The sequence below is a fragment of the Rhipicephalus microplus genome, chromosome 3, assembly GCF_043290135.1.
Source record: "Rhipicephalus microplus isolate Deutch F79 chromosome 3, USDA_Rmic, whole genome shotgun sequence".
Taxonomy (NCBI): domain Eukaryota; kingdom Metazoa; phylum Arthropoda; class Arachnida; order Ixodida; family Ixodidae; genus Rhipicephalus; species Rhipicephalus microplus.
This window is the reverse complement of record NC_134702.1, coordinates 158,068,395-158,081,557: the sequence shown is the minus strand read 5'-3', so window position 1 is coordinate 158,081,557 and position 13,163 is coordinate 158,068,395. Positions and strand designations below refer to the sequence as shown.

At 46.6% G+C, this 13,163-nt stretch overlaps 6 non-coding genes across 6 annotated transcripts; all 6 read right to left on the bottom strand.

Annotated features, from left to right (window-relative positions):
• Positions 1-1,728: 1,728 nt before the first annotated feature.
• On the bottom strand, positions 1,729-1,800 carry TRNAE-CUC (transfer RNA glutamic acid (anticodon CUC)). Its single transcript has one exon. It is a non-coding gene; the product is annotated as a tRNA-Glu (tRNA).
• A 1,941-nt stretch (positions 1,801-3,741) lies between these two features.
• TRNAE-CUC (transfer RNA glutamic acid (anticodon CUC)) lies at positions 3,742-3,813 on the bottom strand. The gene has a single exon. It is a non-coding gene; the product is annotated as a tRNA-Glu (tRNA).
• Positions 3,814-4,823: 1,010 nt separating this feature from the next.
• On the bottom strand, positions 4,824-4,895 carry TRNAE-CUC (transfer RNA glutamic acid (anticodon CUC)). Its single transcript has one exon. It is a non-coding gene; the product is annotated as a tRNA-Glu (tRNA).
• Positions 4,896-5,377: 482 nt separating this feature from the next.
• Positions 5,378-5,449, bottom strand: TRNAE-CUC (transfer RNA glutamic acid (anticodon CUC)). The gene has a single exon. It is a non-coding gene; the product is annotated as a tRNA-Glu (tRNA).
• Positions 5,450-5,746: 297 nt separating this feature from the next.
• On the bottom strand, positions 5,747-5,818 carry TRNAE-CUC (transfer RNA glutamic acid (anticodon CUC)). Its single transcript has one exon. It is a non-coding gene; the product is annotated as a tRNA-Glu (tRNA).
• A 6,441-nt stretch (positions 5,819-12,259) lies between these two features.
• TRNAE-CUC (transfer RNA glutamic acid (anticodon CUC)) lies at positions 12,260-12,331 on the bottom strand. Its single transcript has one exon. It is a non-coding gene; the product is annotated as a tRNA-Glu (tRNA).
• Positions 12,332-13,163: the final 832 nt, after the last annotated feature.

Genomic DNA, 13,163 nt, shown 5'->3' with positions numbered 1-13,163 from the left:
ACTCGGCCAACAGGGTAAAACTATGGAAGGTACATACCGTGCGCAGATTGGAGACTTGATGACAGCAGATAAAAGAAAATACTTCCGACACCGGGAATCGCAACCGGGCCTCCTGGGTAGAGCCAGGTATCCTAGCCACTAGACCATGCCGGAGAACGGAGAGGGAAAGAGCGATCGCTTAGCCATTCGGCCAACAGGGTAAAACTATTGAAGTTACATTGAGTGCGCAAATTGAAGACTTTATGATATCAGATAAAAGAAAATACTTCCGACACGGGGAATCGAACCACGGCCTCCTGGGTGAGAGCCAGGTATCCTAGCCACAAGACGATGCCAGAGAACGGAGCGGGACGGTGCGATCGCTTAGCCATTCAGCCAACATGGTAAAACTATTGAAGTTACATACTCTGCGCAAATTGGAGACTTGATGTTAGCATATAAAAGAAAATACTTCCGACACCGGGAATCGTACCCGGGCCTCCTAGTTGAGAGCCAGGTATCCAAGCCACTAGACCATGGCGGAGAAAGACGGAGCGATCGCTTATTCGTTCGGCCAACAAGGTACAATATTAAAGTTATATAGCGTGCGCAATTTGAAGACTTGATGATAGCAGATAAAAGAAAATACTTCCGACACCGGGAATCGCACCCGGGCTTCCTAGTTGAGAGCCAGGTATCCAAGCCACCAGGCCATGCCAGAGAGGGACGGAGCGATCGCTTATTCGCTCTGCCAACAAGATAAAAGTATTGAAGGTATATAGCGTGCGCAAATAGGAGACTTGATGATAGCAGATAAAAGAAAATATTTCCGACACCGGGAATCGCACCCGGGCCTCCTGGTTGAGAGCCAGGTCTCCTAGCCACTAGACCAAGCAGGAGAACGGCGAGTGACGGAGCGATGGCTTAGCCATTCGGCCAACAAGGAAAAAGTATTGAAGTTACATAGCGCGCGCAAATTGGAGACTTGAAGATAGCAGATTAAAGAAAGTATGTCCGACACCAGGAATCGAACCCGGGCCTCCTGGGAGAGAGCCAGGTATCCTAGCCACTAGACCATGCCGAAGAACGGAAAGGGACGGAGCGATCGCTCAGCCATTCGGCCAACAGCGTGAAAGTATTGAAGATATATAGCGTGCGCCAACTGCAGACTTGAAGATAGCAGACAAAAGAAAATACTTCCGACACCGGGAATCGCAACCGGGCCTCCTGGTTGAGAGCCAGGTATCCTAGCCACTAGACAATGCCGGAGAACGGAGAGGGAGGGAGCGATCCCTTAGCCATTTGGCCAACAGGGTAAAAGTATTGAACTTACATAGCGTGCGCAAATTGGAGACTTGATGATAGCAGAGAAAAAAATACTTCCGAAACCGGGAATCACACCCGGGCCTCCTGGGTGAGAGCCAGGTATCCTAGCCACTAGACCATGCCGGAGACCAGAGAGGGACGGAGCGATCGCTTAGCCATTCGGTCAACAGGCTAAAAGTATTGAAGTTACATAGCGTGCGCCAATCGGAGACTTGATGATAGCAGATAAAAGAAAATACTTCCGACACCAGAAATCGAACCCGGGCCTCCTGAGTGAGAGCCAGGTATCCTAGCCACTAGACAATGTCGGGGGATACATTGAGCGCCGCGATCGCTGAGCCATTCAGCCAAAAGGGTAAACATATTGAATTCACGTAGCGTGCTCGAATAGGCGACTTGATAATAGCAGATAAAAGAAAATACTTTCGACACCGGGACTTGAACCTGGGCCTCCTGGGTGAGAGCCAGGTATCCTAGCCACTAGACCACGCCGGAGAACGGACAGAGACGGGGCGATCGCTTAGCCATTCGGCCAACAGGGTAAAACTATTGAAGTTACATACCATTCAGAAATTGGAGACTTGATGACAGCAGATAAAACAAAATACTTCCGACACCGGGAATCGAACCCGGCCTCCTGGGTGGAACCAGGTATTCTAGCCACTAGACCATGCCGGAGAATGGAGAGGGAAAGAGCGATCGCTTAGCCATTCGGCCAACAGGGTAAAACTATTGAAGTTACATTGAGTGCGCAAACTGAAGACTTTATGATATCAGATAAAAGAAAATACTTCCGACACGGGGAATCGAACCAAGGCCTCCTGGGTGAGAGCCAGGTATCCTAGCCACTAGACGATGCCAGAGAACGGAGCGGGACGGTGCGATCGCATAGCCATTCAGCCAACATGGTAAAACTATTGAAGTTACATACCCTGCGCAAATTGGAGACTTGATGTTAGCATATAAAAGAAAATACTTCCGACACCGGGAATCGTACCCGGGCCTCCTAGTTGAGAGCCAGGTATCCAAGCCACTAGACCATGGCGGAGAAAGACGGAGCGATCGCTTATTCTTTCGGCCAACAAGGTACAATATTAAAGTTATATAGCGTGCGCAATTTGGAGACTTGATGATAGCAGATAAAAGAAAATACTTCCGACACCGGGAATCGCACCCGGGCTTCCTAGTTGAGAGCCAGGTATCCAAGCCACCAGACCATGCCAGAGAGGGACGGAGCGGTCGCTTATTCACTCTGCCAACAAGGTAAAAGTATTGAAGTTATATAGCGTGCGCAAATAGGAGACTTGATGATAGCAGATAAAAGAAAATATTTCCGACACCGGGAATCGCACCCGAGCCTCCTGGTTGAGAGCCAGGTCTCCTAGCCATTAGACCATGCCGGAGAACGGCGAGTGACGGAGCGATGGCTTAGCCATTCGGCCAACAGGGTAAAAGTATTGAAGTTACATAGCGTGCGCCAACTGCAGACTTGAAGATAGCAGACAAAAGAAAATACTTCCGACACCGGGAATCGCACCCGGGCCTCCTGGTTGAGAGCCAGGTATCCTAGTCACTAGACAATGCCGGAGAACGGAGAGGGAGGGAGCGATCCCTTAGCCATTTGGCCAACAGGGTAAAAGTATTGAACTTACATAGCGTGCGCAAATTGGAGACTTGATGATAGCAGAGAAAAAATTACTTCCGAAACCGGGAATCGCACCCGGGCTTCCTGGGTGAGAGCCAGGTATCCTAGCCACTAGACCATGCCGGAGACCAGAGAGGGACGGAGCGATCGCTTAGCCATTCGGTCAACAGGGTAAAGGTATTGAAGTTACATAGCGTGCGCCAATCGGAGACTTGATGATAGCAGATATAAGAAAATACTTCCGACACCAGAAATCGAACCCGGGCCTCCTGAGTGAGAGCCAGGTATCCTAGCCACTAGACAATGTCGGGGGATACATTGAGCGCCGCGATCGCTGAGCCATTCAGCCAAAACGGTAAACATATTGAATTCACGTAGCGTGCTCAAATAGGCGACTTGATAATAGCAGATAAAATAAAATACTTTCGACACCGGGACTTGAACCTGGGCCTCCTGGGTGAGAGCCAGGTATACTAGCCACTAGACCACGCAGGAGAACGGACAGAGACGGGGCGATCGCTTAGCCATTCGGCCAACAGGGTAAAACTATTGAAGTTACATACCATTCACAAATTGGAGACTTGATGACAGCAGATAAAACAAAATACTTCCGACACCGGGAATCGAACCCGGCCTCCTGGGTGGAACCAGGTATTCTAGCCACCCGACCATGCCGGAGAATGGAGCGGGACGGAGCGATCGCTTGGCGATTCGGCCAACAGGGTAAAAGTACTGAACTTACATAGCGTGCGCAAATTGGAGACTTGATGATAGCGGATAAAAATAAATACTTCCGACACCGGGAATCGTACCCGGGCCTCCTAGTTGAGAGCCAGGTATCCAAGCCACTAGACCATGCCGGAGAGGGACGGAGCGATCGCTTAGTTATTCGGCAAACAAGGTAAAAGTATTGAAGTTTTTTAGCGTGCGCAATTGGAGACTTGATAATAGCAGATAAGAGAAAATACTTCCGACGCCGGGAATCGCACCCGGGCCTCCTGGGTGAGAGCCAGGTATCCTAGCCACTAGATAATGTTGGGGGATACATTGAGCGCCGCGATCGCTTAGCCATTCGGCCAACAGGGTAAAACAATTGAAGTTACATACCGTTCAGAAACTGGAGACTTGATGACAGCAGATAAAACAAAATACTTCCGACACCGCGAATTGAACCCGGGCCTCCTGGGTGGAACCAGGTATCCTAGCCACTTGACCACGCCGGAGAACAGAGAAAGACGGAGCGATCGCTTAGCCATTCGGCCAACAGGGTAAAACTATTGAAGTTACATTGAGTGCGCAAATTGAAAACTTTATGATATCAGATAAAAGAAAATACTTCCGACACGGGGAATCGAACCAGGGCCTCCTGGGTGAGAGCCAGGTATCCTAGCCACTAGACGATGCCAGAGAACGGAGCGGGACGGTGCGATCGCTTAGCCATTCAGCCAACATGGTAAAACTATTGAAGTTACATACCCTGCGCAAATTGGAGACTTGATGTTAGCATATAAAAAATACTTCCGACACCGGGAATCGTACCCGGGCCTCCTAGTTGAGAGCCAGGTATCCAAGCCACTAGACCATGGCGGAGAAAGACGGAGCGATCGCTTATTCGTTCGGCCAACAAGGTACAATATTAAAGTTATATAGCGTGCGCAATTTGGAGACTTGATGATAGCAGATAAAAGAAAAAACTTCCGACGCCGGGAATCGCACCCGGGCTTCCTAGTTGAGAGCCAGGTATCCAAGCCACCAGACCATGCCAGAGAGGGACGGAGCGATCGCTTATTCACTCTGCCAACAAGGTAAAAGTATTGAAGTTATATAGCGTGCGCAAATAGGAGACTTGATGATAGCAGATAAAAGAAAATATTTCCGACACCGGGAATCGCACCCGGGCCTCCTGGTTGAGAGCCAGGTCTCCTAGCCACTAGACCATGCCGGAGAACAGCGAGTGACGGAGCGATGGCTTAGCCATTCGGCCAACAGGGTAAAAGTATTGAAGTTACATAGCGCGCGCAAATTGGTGACTTGAAGATAGCAGATAAAAGAAAGTATTTGCGACACCAGGAATCGCACCCGGGCCTCCTGGGAGAGAGCCAGGTATCCTAGCCACTAGACCATGCCGAAGAACGGAAAGGGACGGAGCGATCGCTCAGCCATTCGGCCAACAGCGTGAAAGTATTGAAGATATATAGCGTGCGCCAACTGCAGACTTGAAGATAGCAGACAAAAAAAAATACTTCCGACACCGAGAATCGCACCCGGGCCTCCTGGTTGAGAGCCAGGTATCCTAGCCACTAGACAATGCCGGAGAACGGAGAGGGAGGGAGCGATCCCTTAGCCATTTGGCCAACAGGGTAAAAGTATTGAACTTACATAGCGTGCGCAAATTGGAGACTTGATGATAGCAGATAAAAAAAATACTTCCGAAACCGGGAATCGCACCCGGGCCTCCTGGGTGAGAGCCAGGTATCCTAGCCACTAGACCATGCCGGAGACCAGAGGGGGACGAAGCGATCGCTTAGTCATTCGGCCAACAGGGTAAAAGTATTGAAGTTACATAGCGTGCGCCAATCGGAGACTTGATGATAGCAGATAAAAGAAAATACTTCCGACACCAGAAATCGAACCCGGGCCTCCTGAGTGAGAGCCAGGTATCCTAGCCACTAGACAATGTCGGGGGATACATTGAGCGCCGCGATCGCTGAGCCATTCAGCCAAAAGGGTAAACATATTGAATTCACGTAGCGTGCTCAAATAGGAGACTTGATGATAGCAGATAAAAGAAAATACTTTCGACACCGGGACTTGAACCTGGGCCTCCTGGGTGAGAGCCAGGTATCCTAGCCACTAGACCACGCCGGAGAACGGACAGAGACGGGGCGATCGCTTAGCCATTCGGCCAACAGGGTAAAACTATTGAAGTTACATACCATTCACAAATTGGAGACTTGATGACAGCAGATAAAACAAAATACTTCCGACACCGGGAATCGAACCCGGCCTCCTGAGTGGAACCAGGCATTCTAGCCACTAGACCATGCCGCAGAATGGAGCGGAACGGAGCGATTGCTTGGCGATTCGGCCAACAGGGTAAAAGTACTGAACTTACATAGCGTGCGCAAATTGGAGACTTGATGATAGCGGATAAAAATAAATACTTCCGACACCGGGAATCGTACCCGGGCCTCCCAGTTGAAAGCCAGGTTCCAAGCCACTAGACCATGCCAAAGAGGGACCGAGCGATCGCTTAGCCATTCGGCCAACAGGGTAAAAGTATTGAAGTTACATAGCGTGCGCCAATCGGAGACTTGATGATAGCAGATAAAAGAAAATACTTCCGACACCAGAAATCGAACCCGGGCCTCCTGAGTGAGAGCCAGGTATCCTAGCCACTAGACAATGTCGGGGGATACATTGAGCGCCGCGATCGCTGAGCCATTCAGCCAAAAGGGTAAACATATTGAATTCACGTAGCGTGCTCAAATAGGAGACTTGATGATAGCAGATAAAAGAAAATACTTCCGACGCCGGGACTCGCACCCGGGCCTCCTGGGTGAGAGCCAGGTATCCTAGCCACTAGATAATGTTGGGGGATACATTGAGCGCCGCGATCGCTTAGCCATTCGGCCAACAGGGTAAAACCATTGAAGTTACATACCGTTCAGAAACTGGAGACTTGATGACAGCAGATAAAACAAAATACTTCCGACACCGGGAATCGAACCCGGGCCTCCTGGGTGGAACCAGGTATCCTAGCCACTAGACCACGCCGGAGAGGGGCGGAGCGATCGCTTAGTCATTCGGCAACAAGGTAAAAGTATTGAAGTTATATAGCGTGCGCAAATTGGAGACTTGATGATAGCAGATAAAAGAAAATACTTCCGACGCTGGGAATCGCACCCGGGCCTTCTGGGTGAGAGTCAGGTATCTTAGCCACTAGACCATGCCGGAGAACGGAGAGGGACGGAGCGATCGCTTAGTGATTCGGCCAACAGGGTAAAAGTATTGAAGTTATATAGCGTGCGCAAATGGGAGACTTGAAGATAGCAGATAAAAGAAAATACTTCCGACACCGGGAATCGCACCCAGGCCTCCTGGGTGAGAGCAAGGTATCCTAGCCACTAGACCATGCTGGAGAACGGAGAGAGAAAGAGCGATCGCTTAGCCATTTGGCCAACAGGGTAAAACTATTGAAGTTACATAGCGTGCGCAAATTGGAGACTTGAAGATAGCAGATAAAAGAAAATACTTCCGACACCGGGAATCGCACACGGGTCTCCTGGGTGAGAGCCAGGTATCCTAGCCACTAGACCATGCTGGAGAACGGAGAGAGAAAGAGCGATCGCTTAGCCATTCGGCCAACAGGGTAAAACTATTGAAGTTACATAGCGTGCGCAAATTGGAGACTTGAAGATAGGAGATAAAAGAAAGTACTTCCGACACCGGGAATCGTACCCAGGCATCCTGGTTGAGAGCCAGGTATCCTATCCACTAGAACATGCCGGAATACGGAGAGGGACGGAGCGATCGCTTAGCCATTCAGCCAAAAGGGCAAACATATTGAAATTACATAGCCTGCTCAAATAGGAGACTTTATTTTCTTTAATTACATAGCATAATCGTTAATTACATAGCATAATCGAATTCAGCTATTCAACACGCCAGTCGCAAGCTTCGAGCACAGCTAATGTACCATTTGCATTTTAATACATCATCACTGTAGTATTGGGACGATTTTCGAAAAAGCAACAATATTATAAAGAACAGAATTGCAATGTAGTGTTCTTACTTAAAAAAAAACAGAACAGCATTACAGCCTCAGTATGTAACTGGCGTCCATCTTAATCTGCTTTATTCCTAACTTCATCTTGCCCCGCCGCGGTGGTCTAGTGGCTAAGGTACTCGGCTGCTGACCCGCAGGTCGCGTTGTCGATTCCCGGCAGCGGCGGCTGCATTTCCGATGGAGGCGGAAATGTTGTAGGCCCGTGTACTCAGATTTGGGTGCACGTTAAAGAACCCCAGGTGGTCAAAATTTCCGGAGCCCTCCACTACGGCGTCTCTCATAATCAAATGGTGGTTTTGGGACGTTAAACCCCACAAATCAATCAATTTTCTTTTTTATTTATTTACAGAATACTGCGGTCAAAAGACCAAGCAGGGGGGCATAATAAAAAGTGATTCACAGTGTAAAATAAAAAGTTCAAGCAATAAAAACATGTTAAGGCTTTAGAACACAGGATAGCATTTGAACAAAGTTAAATGGCAGCAAGAAATTACAAATTGCAACCGGAGAATGCAAATCAAATACAACGTGAGACAGTCCGAGATCTTGAGTTGTACGGTTAAAAACGGAAAGATACAAAGTTAACGAAGTCAGGATTTTCATTATCACAGAATGCTTCAAAAGGTAATGAGTTCCAATCATTGATTGTCCGAGGAAAGAATGAGTTCATGAAAAGATTACTACGTGTGAAGTAAGGTCCAAGAGTGTAGCTGTGAGTATGTCGAGTTTGTCTTGAGATTCGATTTCATATATAAGTTTCTGGACAAATGTTAAATTTACGGAAATAACGTGAGTGTATAAATTTCAGCCGGGCAACAGCTCTTCGGTATTGTAAATTGGGGATATCATTAATAGCCATGATCGTTGTTGGCGAGTCATTTCTGCGGTAGGCATTAAAGATAAAGCGAACCGCCTTTCGCTGAACCATCTCAAGTTTCTTAACATCTTTCTTTATATGTGGTTCCAAACGACACTAGCATAATCTAACTTTGGTCTTATAAAAGCATTGTAAGCCAACATTTTGATTTCTGGGGGCGCTGTTTTCAATTTGTGTTTCAAAAAACCGAGCTTTCTAGAAGCAGATGAGCATGTTTCATTAATGTGGCTTGACCATGCTAGGTGGCTTGTAATTGTGACGCCCAAATGTTTATATTCGTTAACCTCAGTCAATGGACAGTTGCTGAGAGAATAGGTATAATTAAAACGGTGTTTCTTATTTTTTATATGCTTGACAACTGATTTATCGCTATTTAATTTCATTGACCAATCTTCACACCACTTAGAAATGGCACAAAGGTTGGATTGCAGGCGCTTCTGGTCATTCGGAGCAGTAATCGTTTTATAAAGTATGCAGTCATCTGCAAAAAGCTTTATGTGGACTTGTGATGTGTCTATTGATTCAACAATGTCATTTATATACACAAGAAAGAGAATAGGTCCCAAAACACTACCTTGAGGAACTCCTGATGATACTGGTAGAATACCAGACATGCAGTCATTTACTTTAACATACTGCTTGCGATTGTGAAGGTAAGAACGGATCCAGTCAATGAGGTTAACAGGTAGACCTAGGACATATAATTTAGAAATGAGTTTGCTATGCGTAACAAGATCAAAAGCTTTACTAAACTCTAACAAAACAGCATCAGTTTGATTCTCCGTATCCAGCGACGACGTAAACTCATGAATTGTTGTAACTAGCTGCGTTGTGGTCGATAATGTTTTTCTAAATCAGTGCTGTAATGGCGACAGCAGGCGGTTTTGTTCAAGAAATGTTGTGATGTAATGTGCGACTATGTGTTCTAATAGCTTACGCGACGTACACGTTAAGGAAATAGGCCTGTAGTTTGCAATGTTTAAACGATCCCCTTTCTTAAACACCGGTACTACACGTGCCATGCGCAGTCATCAGGAATGAAGGAATTTTCAAAGGAGAGGCAAAAAACGCGTGTTAAAATGTGCGCAACGGGTTCGGCATATTTACGCAGGATTGTGTTTGGGATATTATCCGGACCAGCTGAAGATTTCTTTTTCAGGTTAAGCAGCAAAGAAAATATGCCCTCATGAGTTATGAACTCGGAAGACATTACTGGAAAAAGATTGTCATGTGGTGATTCATGTTGGGGAGCAGAAAATACGGAGCAGAAGTATCTGTTAAACTGATCAGCGAGAACCAACGCATCATTTACAATAGAACCATCAACAGTTATTTGACTGGGCGTAGGATCTGTTGGTTCTAAATATCGCCCGAGTTTTTCCGGGCTTTTTGTCAAAAATTCAGGTAATGAATGTGTGAAATACCTAGTTTTTGCGTCGGAGAGTTTGGAAGCCAGGCTGACTTTTAATTTAGATATCTCACTAACTGTTTTTTTATGTTTTTTGGCTCGTTATAGCCTACGGTGTAAATGAATGATTTCTCTTGTCATCCAAGGGTTATTTTTGTTAGTGCAAACATATTTGTAGGGGACAAATTTTTCAATGCAATAATGAATAGTTTCTTTCAGAGTATCCCAGAGAGTTGTGACGCAGCCCGGCATGTTATTACAAAATTCCCACAAACATTCAAGTATTGCATGGTCACTGGCTTTAGCGAAATCTTTTATTAACTTTTTTCCTTGTTTTTTGTGCAACTTCGGATCACCAAGCGGAAAGGAAAGGTACACCGCCTTGTGGTCCGACACACCATCAACCACATCCACAGAGTATGTAGAAATATCATTACTAATAAAAACTAAATCTATTTTTGAACGGGCACTTCCAGCTTCTCTGGTGTACTCTGTAACAGTTTGTTTTAGATCACACATAATCATGATATCCACAAGAGGGTTTACGTCCACATCGAAAAAGGAAACGGGGTCACGCCAATCAATGCACGGAATATTAAAATCACCGGCGAGTATCACCCTGTTGTTCGAAAACTGACTCATATGATCGCACAGTTTAGAAATATATTCAGGGGATGCCGATGGAGGCCTATACACAGCACACACGATAAACACATGGCCCCAGCAGTTTACTCTGAGGAACAAACTTTCATGACCATCGATTTGGTTTATAACAACACCTGTAAACGGATGCCGTAAAACAATGGCTACGCCACCGCCCCTACTTGGCCGATCACAACGAAAAATGCTATAGTTTGGCGGTATTAAAACAGAATCACAAAGGTTGTCATTTAACCAGGTTTTCGTGATTACTGTTATGTGTGGATCATGTTCAAGAAGCAACAATTCAAGTTCACCCATTTTATATACAAGGCTCCAAGCATTAAAATTTAGTATCCTTAAATATTTTGCCTCTGCACGCGTTGTACGTCAACGAGTGGTGTTCCGCTGCTTTGGAAGTGCTACAAGTTCATTTCTGGTATCGTCCCATACAAAGATGGTGTCATCAATTCTCAAATTATCATGCAAAAGAGATACGCGCTTCTTATTCACCCGGTCAACTTTGGCGCTATGCCAAAGAAGCTTGCGCACGCGTAGTGTTTCGTGGCTGTAGTCATTTTGAATGAAAATGTTTGTCCCTTTAAGTTTGTTTGTATTTTGAATGACAGCCTGCTTTTCATTAAAATCTTGAAAATAGGCTATTACTGGGTGTCGGCCGGCGCGGCGGCCAATGCGGTGAATACGGGCTATAGACTCGCATTTAACTCCAACTTTTTTCTCAAAAATGATTCCAACAACACTTTCTTAATGATGCCTCGTTTTCCCCGCTATTTTTCAAAATGCCATAAACGATTATGTTTGACCTTCGACTGCGATCTTCAAGTTCAACAAGTTTTCTGCTTTGCAAGGCCACTGAATTTTGATGGGATAATGACGATGATTGAAGCGCTGTAATTTGCGGCAAGCTTTCCTTTGATTATTTCATAAGTTGCTCTAGTGATTTTAAACGGGAGTCAAGATCACGAATGAGCTGTACACACTCGCTAAACCTATTTTTCATTTCAGTAACCTCGGCGTGAATATCGGCCTGTCCCTTCAGTACATTCTGTAAAATATCAGCTGTGGAAGGATCCGGGTTGCTTTCAACATCGCCACAAATCAAAATTCCAAGAGCTACGTAACAGTCATAGGCAATACTCAAACAAGCGCCTGGGCACGGCAAAACCAATGAGAACAACTCATCTCCACTCCTAATTGTAGAGAATGAACAACTAACCTGCACAGCGAGAACAAAATTCTTGGTTAGCGGCATGGTCGCAGCCGTTTCGCCGTGCCCACTGGTGAAGTAGTTCTGTGGTAGTGCTTTTATACTGTCCATGGTGCATGACGTCACTGACATGCGCAGATCCTGAAGAGGGGTGTCCAACATGCCTGGCGTGAGTGTTGATCTTGATTGCTGCCATGTGTCTAAGCGTGCGTTGGTCGCATTAGGTCCAAGGCATACGTTGCACGAAGTTGGTACGCCGGCGATCGCTAACAGGAAAACCTGCACAGCGAGAACAAACTTCTTGGTTAGCGGCATGGTCGCAGCCGTTTCGCCGTGCTCACTTGATGATAGCAGATAAGAGAAAATACTTTCGACATCGGGAATCGAACCCGGGGCTCCTGGTTGAGAGCCAGGTATCCTAGCCACTAGACCACGCCGGAGAACGGAGACAGACGAAGCGATCGCTTAGCCATTCAGCCAACAGGGTAAAAGTATTTAGGCTATATAGGGTGCGCTAATAGGAGACTTGATAACAGCAGAATAAAGAAAATACTTCCGACACCGGCGCATCGAACCTGGGCCTCCTGGGTGAGAGCCAGGTATCCTGGCCACTAGACAATGCCGGAAAACGGAGAGGAACGGAGCGATCGCTTAGTCATTTGGCCAACAGGGTAAAATTATTGAAGTTACATAGCGTGCGCAAATTGGCGAATTGATGATATCAGATAAAAGAAAATACTTCCGACACCGGGAATTGAGCCCGGGCCTCCTGGGTGAGAGCCAGGTATCCTAGACACTAGACCATTTTTTTATTACCTGGTTCTGGTAACCTTACATGTAACTCAAAGGACACAGACAACAAAATCGCGCACTGTACAATGCACACAGGTAGTGTCTCTAGTGCACCAGCATATTGCTGCTGTCGTCGCGTTAAAGTTCGGGCAGAGTCACAAGATCATCTACCCGCGAGAGCCACTCAGGTGGCTCGGGTAGAGCTTTCTCAACAGAGAGAAACCAGTATATACTCTCACGAAAAAACGCTCGAGCGGGCCGCGCATCTTTGTGGAAATGGCAGCCCGCATTTCTCGCTCTCCGCAAAGAGTGGAGGCCCAAGAGCATAATTGCAGCATAGGGTACCCCTTCTTCGTTTTCAACATTTAGGAACCGGATTCCATACGGGTCCAAGGAAAGATCTTTCTTAATAGCTCTCTGCAGCACGTCCCAAAAATACACACCCTCCCAACAATGCAAGAAGACGTGGTCGACTGTTTC